Source organism: Chrysochloris asiatica, unplaced genomic scaffold, assembly GCF_000296735.1.
Source record: "Chrysochloris asiatica unplaced genomic scaffold, ChrAsi1.0 scaffold00002, whole genome shotgun sequence".
NCBI lineage: Eukaryota > Metazoa > Chordata > Mammalia > Afrosoricida > Chrysochloridae > Chrysochloris > Chrysochloris asiatica.
Window position 1 is genome coordinate 13641595 of NW_006408520.1, and position 8899 is coordinate 13650493.

Consider the following 8899-nt stretch of genomic DNA (forward strand, 5'->3'; position numbering starts at 1 on the left):
ATATATATACGTAGACATACATACGTATATGTACATATATACATACATCTTCATGTGACACTGTAGGATTAGCACTGGACTGCTAACTTTAAGTTCAACAGTTCAAACCCACCACATTCCTTGTAAACAGTATACAGGGCTGCTATGAGTCTGAACCTACTCAAAGGCACTTAATGACAGCAGCATATGTAGTAGAAAGAGAGAGAAAGCCCTGGTTGTGAATGGTTAAATGTTCAGCTGTTACCTAAAAGGTTGGTGGTTCAAACCCTGGATCTGCTTTGCAGGAGAAAAGAGTTGGTGATCTGCTAACATACAAATTGCAGCTTGGGGAGCTTTCTATTCTGTCAAATAGCTTCTCTATAAATCAGAACAGATTAAGTGCCAACAACAACAGATAGATAGATAGATAGATAGATATTTTTTAATAGATAAAATAATTATCCCACCTGACACTGGAAGCAGTTACCATTGTACTATTGATTAATTTAAGAAATCTCCAGATTTCCTACTCATCTGTCTCAAAAGTTAGACAATTATAAAACACATAAACCCACATATTTTTATATCTCTTGCCTGGGATATATTACTATTTAATGCTGGGTAAGCAGGATTGTGGCTTTTAGAAAATTTGGTTTTAAATATAATGCAGAGTAAAAATTCTTTATGGATCAAGCCATTATTACTGTAAATCAATTAAACTGATTCTCCCTCAAGGAAAAAAAACTAGTGTCCCAGATTCCTTTATTAGAATGATGTTATTAAAATGTCTCTGTGGCTTATTGATTTCTTTAGTTCTGCTCCAAGGAAGCACCATACCACTTTGTACAGTGCCTGCACCATTTTACAGTCTCTCAGAAGGTTCCAATCTCTCCACACCCTCCCTAGCCTTGTTGTTTCCTGTTTTTTAGAACTTTGTTACTAATCCTGGGATGAGAGGACATCTCATTGTTGTTTTGATTTGCATCCCTCACTATGAGTTGGAATAGACTCTATAGCACTTAACAACAATAAAATGATTAATGATTGTGGGGGAAAAAAAAGAATATAGGGATTGCTCAAATACAGGACTCCTGTAGTTGCATAGTATTGCATAGTATTGCAACCGCAAGGTCGATTTGAACCACAAGGTCAGCAGCTCCTTGGAAACCCCATACAGGGTTGCTATGAGTCAGAACAGACTCAACGACACTTAACAACAATAGCATGTAGCTAACAGAGTCTAAGTGTGGCACTATAGGATAAGCACTTGACCATAAGGTTGGTTTGCACCTCAAGATTGGTGTTTCAAACTCACCAGCTGTTCTACAGAAACACTATACAAGGTTGTTATGAGTTGGAACCGGCTGACTGGATGGCACTTAATAACAACATAACATACAACTATAAGGAGTCCTGGAGTCCTGGTGTGGTGCTGTGGTTAATGCACCAGACTGCAAAGCCGTTAGAATTGCAAAATCAGTGCTTCAAGCTTACCAGCTACTCCTCAGAAACCCTATACAGGGTCACTATGGGTTGGAACCGACTCGACGGCACACAACAACAACAACAATATGGAGTCTTGGTGTGGTGCTGTAGGATAAGCACTGGACCACAAGTCAGTTTAAACTATAAGGTTGGTGGTTCAAACTCACCAGCCACTCCTTGGAAACCCTATACAGTGTTGCTATGAGTCTGAACCATCCTGAGGGCACTTAACAACAACAACATGCAACTATAAAGAATAATGAGGACTTCATAAAACATCTTTTAACATGAATAGATCTGGAGGACTTTATGTTGAGTGAAATAAGTCAATCATAAAAGGCAAATATTATAGATTATTTGCTCTACTATTATAGAAAATCAAGAATAGATATACATGGAGGCAGTAAAGTGCTTCTATGGTTATCAGGGATGGAACGGAGACAGAAGGAGAATCATTTTCTAGATAGTAGACATTTGTTACTTTTGGGTGATGGGAAAGACAAGACCAAATGTAGGAGAAGTCAGCACAATCTGCCCAAGGAAATGAAGACACTCAAGAAATACACAGGGACACCTTTGGCAAATTTTGCAATAGCAGTAAAAATCAAACAAATAATATCTGTGCAGTTACACAGATGTGTCTAGGTGTATAGAAAGGTGCACATGAGTAAATGCGTGTGCATATATAGATATATATGGAAGCATATGCATATACATGTTTGTGTGAGCTACATAAATAAGAAATCACATATGGGGCACAGTTATAGAGGTTTCTTTGTTGTTGATGTGAAGTGCCGTCGAGTTGGTTCTGTTCTTAGACATTTCAAAAAATTTTGTGGGATTAGTTTACTGGGTTAAAGGGCTTGAGGTCACAGTCTCGGAGACAGTTTTGTCAATTTGCCAATTGACAAAGCTACATGAGACCAAGCAGTCAACATTTACTCAATTTGCAAAAAGGGAAAGGAAGGTTAGATCATCTGAAACAGAAAAAGCAGAATGAAAATAATGCGAATGTTGACTCATTGTAAACATTGTTTGTAACCAATAGTACAGAACTATCACATAAAAATTGTTGAAAGGGAACCTAATGTGTTCTGTAATCTTTCACCAAAAAACACAAAATGCTATTTAAAAACAAAGAATACAGAGATTGGTAATATAATTGAGGCCAATACCAATTATTTAAAAATACTTGTCAAAATTGCATTTGCTATTGTTGTTAGGTACCATGTAGTTGATTCTAACACATAGTAACTGTATCCACAATAGAATGAATCACTGCCTAGTCCTGCGCCAGCCTCATAATCATCATTATGTTTGAGTCCATTATTTCTGCTGTGGTGTCAATCCATCTCGTAGGGGTTCTTCCTCTGTATTGCTGACCCTCTACTTTTCCAAGCCTGATGTCCTTCTCCAGGGTTTGGGCTCTTCTGGTACTTTTAGACATGTCTAAAGTACTAGATAGGAAGTATTGCCGTCTTTTCTTCTAAGGAGCATTCTCATTGTACTTTTTCCCAAACAGATTTGTTTGTTCCTTTGGCAGTCCATAGTACTTTCTTTTCCAACACCCTAATTCAAATGCATCAATTCTTCTATGGTCTTCGACACACTAAAATTAGTGTCAATATGCTTACATTGGTTACAGTTTTCTCTTTTAGAACACGTCTCATTCAAATCAGTGTTCTCATTGCTTCAACTTGTCGTTCTCAAGTTAGCTCCTAGCAAGAATTAGTTTTCAGTTTCTACAGGAAGATAGTCCTAGATTAAAATTTTACTAATTAGACTGTCCTATAAGTAGATCCTTTTTACTAATGGTATCCTAAACTTGTCATGGTTCCTAAATTTTGTTTAAGTTTTGGCTTCCCCTTTACCTTGACCCCTTGGCCTGAAATAATGACACTTTTTTGCTTCATCCATGTTTTTTGTTATAATGTAAGCCTGAACTTTAGTATAGGTTTCTCTACCCCAACTCTGAACTCTCTGCTAGTTCTACTTTGAACATAGGCTTAGAAGCATAACGTGGTCTACAAGGTACCTTGGAGATATTTAATATAGCATCCTTATTTACTTTGCAGATGAGAAAAATAAGATTGGGGAGCTTAAGCAACTTATCAAATTTATACAACAAATATGAATTAGAACCTAAATTCCTATCTTATGATTCTCAGTCCAGTGCCACCCCTTCTTAAGGCTGGTTGGCCATGGGGCCTATGTTGTTGTTGTTGTTAAGTGCCGTGGAGTCGGTTCCGACCCATAGCAACTCTGAATAGGGTTTCCGAGGCTGTAAATATTTATAGGAGCAGAAAGCCTTATCATTCTCCCGCGGAACAGCTGGTAGTTTCGAACTGCTGACCTTGTGGTTTGCAGCCCGATTCGTAACCACTATGCTACCAGAGCTTCTTATGGTGACTATGCTGACTTTCATTTCTGGCGTCCATATTAAGTATGATGGCTAGCTGCATAAATTGAAAAAGAATTAGTGATCACAATGGATCACAACAAGGAACCTTGACGACACAGTGGTTAAACACTTGACTACCAATTTAAAGGTTGATGGTTTCAATTCATCAGCCTCTCTGGTGAGGCAGTGTACATGTGTGAAGATTTATAACCTTGGAAATAGTGTGGAGAAGTTCTACTCTGTCCAATAGGATCACAATGAATTAAAATTGACTTGACAGCAATGGGTTTGTTTTTTATTGTTATTGTTTATGGATCATAATAGAAAATTGTCAAACTCACTTGAGTTAGGTAAATCATCAGGCGAGATCAGTCAATGGAGGAGGATATATTGTTTAGTGAAGTGGAGGGCTGGTGAGGGAGAACTTCAGGGAAATTGAATTGACACAGTAGCTACAATACATTCAAACATGCTGATGGTGGTGAGGTTGACAAAAGACCCAGGAACATTCTGTCCTGTTGTACATAGGATCATCATGAGTTGAAGTCAACTTGATGGCAACTACCTATTTGCAAGGTCAGTGATTCAAACCCACTCCTTGGAAACCCTATATAGGGTTGCTATGAATTATCTAGCAATGTCACTGTGGGATGAAATGAAAATAAGTGATACATTTCTAAGTTATTTTACAAATGTCAGGGTTCTTAAGAGTCGGTGAGTCAATTCCAACTCATAGTGACCCTCTGTAGGACTTCTGAGGTGCAGCTGGTGGTTTTGAAGCACTGAATTTGTGGTTATCAGTCTGGTGCTTAACTTGTAGCATCACACTGGGAGTCCATGTCACTGTTAGTTTTGTGGATAAAAACTTTCTGACTCTCTGGATGACAGTTTCTGTCTCTTTGGTACTCTAATGCTATTGTGGGAAGATAAATGTTGGGTTGATTTTTTCTGTTTTTGTATGCATGTGAATGCTCAGCAGCCTTAAATAAGGTAATCCAAAGGCAGACTGTATATATGAGGTAAGTCAAAATGTATTGTTACTAGGGCTCCAGTTCATACATGCACGAGTTTATTCCAAACAAAACATATTGAACTATGTTTCTATTATCAGTGGATGGCTGCAGAAAAGTCCCACAGTAATACAGTTGTCTTAATATCATTAAACTGTCTTTAAGAAAAAAAAAAAAAAAAAAGGTCTAATCAAAGTAATGACTTCTGAGGGAAATTTCCAGGCCTGTTAAGTTTAAGGCAATCAATTCAGAAGATGATGGCATGACTTTTTTAGAGATTCCAAAGGGATCACCTTGATAAATTTCCTTGAAGGACATAGGATGATCACTGGAGCTTATTATGAAGACTTAGGAAAACTGAGAAATGCATTGGTGAGGAAAATGTCCAAAAAACTGTGCTGAGGATTTTTTTTCCCCCATCGGTACCTGCTCATTCTTTGAGGTGAGCATGAGCTGTCCAATCAGAATTTCACTGGGAAACCTTACTCCATCTACACTATAGCTCTGATCTTGTCCTTTCAGACTTTTTTTTTTTGTTCCCCAAACTCAAAGAACATTTAAAAGGAACACAATTTGAGTCTTTCAAGCATGCCAAAACTGTCATTTTGATGTGTTTCTCAGTTTGAAGAGCACAGAATTCCTCTGGAAAGGGTTAGAGAGATGGGAACATCACTTTAAAAAGTGTTTAATGGAGAATATGACAAGAAACAAAAGCTTGACATTTTGATATTTTCATTTCATAATGCTGTCTATGATGTCATAGCAATACTTTTTGACCTATCCTATTATTAACAGGAATTGGTCTAAAATTAATATCTCTCAGAACAGAGCTATACTTTTTGCATTTAGGCTAGATATGTGGATCTGTAATACTCTGGGATGCTAATATGAATTTTGTGGTTAGATTATTGGTTGAAATAGATTTTCACTACTTGCTAACTGCATGACCTTGAATACTTGATATCAATAAAACTCTGTTTATAAATAAAATGGAGGACACAGTTACTTATCCTGAGAGGTTGTTATGGGAATTAGATGAACTAATGTATAATTCAATACCCAGTACAGTGTTTGAATCATTGTGTGTCTCTAGTAAATGAGAGCTCTGTTAGTGTAGTGGTAATGAGTTGGGTTGTTAACCTCAAGGTCAGCAGTTCGAAACTACCAGCTGTTCCATGGGAGAAAGATAAGGCTTTCTGCTCCCATAAAGATTTACAGTCTTGGAAATGCCATACAGGTTTGCTATGAGTCAGAACCGACTCCATGGCACTTAACCAACAGTAAACACTACTTTGCTTTCCTTTACCTCCTCCCCCCCTGCTTTTTTTTAAACAACCAAAAGCTTCCATCCAAGAAGAGGAGAGAGAAAGTGTTATATCTAAATATATCAATTTTAGTTTTTCTTCTTTTTTTAAATTGAGAATTTCTTGCTGAAGGTGCTGCATTATAAATGAGCTCTTTCAAGCTACTTGTATCGGTAGTCTGATCATTTCTTTCTTGATGAGAAGTATTTTGGTCTATTAGTTAGAAGAAAGATTATGTGAACATTAATCAAAAACTTCATGATGAACACAAGTGTGCATATATCACAGAAAGTGCTAGAGAGAGACCACTGTCATCAAACCCAAAAAATCTGTGTTTCATCCATTGACTTTGGTCCCAGACTATTCAGTTAACTTTACAATATTGTTAAAGATCCATGTATGCACTTTTTTTTACTTTGTTTATTTTTTAAAGAGAACTCTTTTCGGTTACATTTTACTTACGTTCCCCCGCCCCCCCCAGGCAATTAATTTCTTGCTGGTACTGTGCCTGGAAACAGTAGGTGAAAATGAGTTGCTAGAAGTATATTTCTAAATCAGCCATCATCTCAGTGATATGTGCACTTAGTCAATGTTTTTTATTTCTTAGTTATTGCTTGTTTTCTAAAAATACCTAGAGGAAGGCTATGTGTATGTTGATGATTCTCTGGAAGCTGAACCAGAGCATGATAAAGGCTGCCAGAGTTTGCCATTTTGGGGTTATTACTGTCGTTCTTGGAGGAGTCCTGGTGTGGTGCTGTGGGATAAAGTACTGGACTACAAGGTCAGTTTGAATCACAAGTCAGCGGTTCAAACTGACCAGTCGCTCCTTGGAAACCCTATACAGGGTCTCTGTGAGTTTGAACTATCTGGATGGCACTTCACAACAACAACAACACTATTTCTTCAGGGATGAAGTAAGGGGTTGTTGCTGTTAAGTGCCGTCAAGTCGGTTCCAACCCATAGCGATTCTGTATAAGGTTTCCGAGGAGCAGCTGATGAGCTTGAATCACCAATTTTGCAGTTTAAACGGCTTTGCAGTCTGGCACATTAACCCACAGCACCACACCAGGACACCATGAAATAAGGTGGTGGTGGTGGTGGTGGTGGTTATGTGCCGTGGAGTCGGTTCCGACTCATAGGAACCCGGTACTGGCTTTCCGAGGCTATAAATCTTTACGGGAGCAGAAAGCCTCACTTTTTTCCCTCGGATCGGCTGGTAGTTTCGAACTGCTGACCATGAGGTTCGCAGCTCGATTCGTAACCACTATGCTAGGGCTCACTAAAAGGAAAAAATTCTGTTTCCATCCAGAATCCTATAGGCTTCCCCAGGTTAAAATTAGCATCCAATCAAAAACTTTAATTAAAAAGTCAAGATAGATTTAGGATGTGACTTTACAAAAACAAACAGAAAAAAAAAAAACTACCTCTTTGAAGTCTTTGTAGGATAGGCCCTATTTAAACCTCAGTAGTCATAAGCATAATGGAGATTTCATAGGGTGGAGAGCTGTTATTTAGCTATTTGCTAGTATACCATTATATCTGCATTTAATGGGATAAAGTTATACAGAAAACAGAAATGTAAGACTAGACATTCTGGTTTTGTTTATTTCTTTCTTTTAAAAATAAGGTCCACTAAGCTCTCAACCATCCACTGTCAGAATTCTCTTCCCGATTTTTGTCTTTTCCCCAAGGCTCAGTACTATGCTGAATGTATGGAGTGTCTTTAGCACGGCAGTACTGTATCAGAAAATGGGGAAGTGTAAGTAGTGAGTCTCTAAGGAGAGCTGTATTGGGTTTATAACCCATTTGGAAATGTAACCACGATTTCATTTCATCCTAGAGACCCCCATGGACCCGTTACAGGAGAGAGTGGGATGATTCACCTAATTTCTTTGATGTAAATTTAAAATTTCTCCTGACAGATTATGCTGGAGGACTGGAGCTTAAATGCATCATCCTGAAGAATTTTTGCAGTTGCCCAGAAATGTGGGGCTAGAGACAGCAGATGCTTGGAAATGCCGCTGACATTTCCAAGTTTTTATAGCCCTGGTACGTAGCCCACTAACTCCAGCATGCTTCACACATGGAGAAGGATCATTTGTCATTTGGATGCCAAGATGATACTCACAGCTCTAAAGGAAACGAATTACTTCTTTCTACCTCCTGCTTGGGCAAAGTAGAGGCATTTCGACCATCTCTGGGTCATCTTTTGCATGAATGAAGGCCAGAGTGGTGTCAGTACTTGCTCTGTGGTAGTGAAAATGAGTCTCCAAAACTGCTCAGGACAGCAAAAAATGCAAGTTGCTACTGTTCTCAATTAGGGCATGATTTGTTTGGCAAAAATGACTTCATTGAGAAACACACAAATATTAGTCATTAAAAATACATTTAACTTTTGAAATAATTAACAGTCAAATAGATGGCATGCCCCAGTACACACCATTCTTTGCATTTAAACAAAACTGTTTATCTGGGCAGCTCAGCAACTTGCCAGCATTGAGAATCTGGGCAAATTCCCTGGCAGTAGTCACTTTGCATTTTGAGTTATAGACATTATAGCAAGATAATCTCCATAGCAGGTCTCCTTACCTTCAGGGAATCACTTCTATATGGTAGAATGTGACCCTTGAATATCACTAAAGAAGGATTACTCATATTTCCACTACTAGATAAAGAAGTGTAGCCAGGGGCATGGTTGCAATCAAGTTTTCTACTTCCTT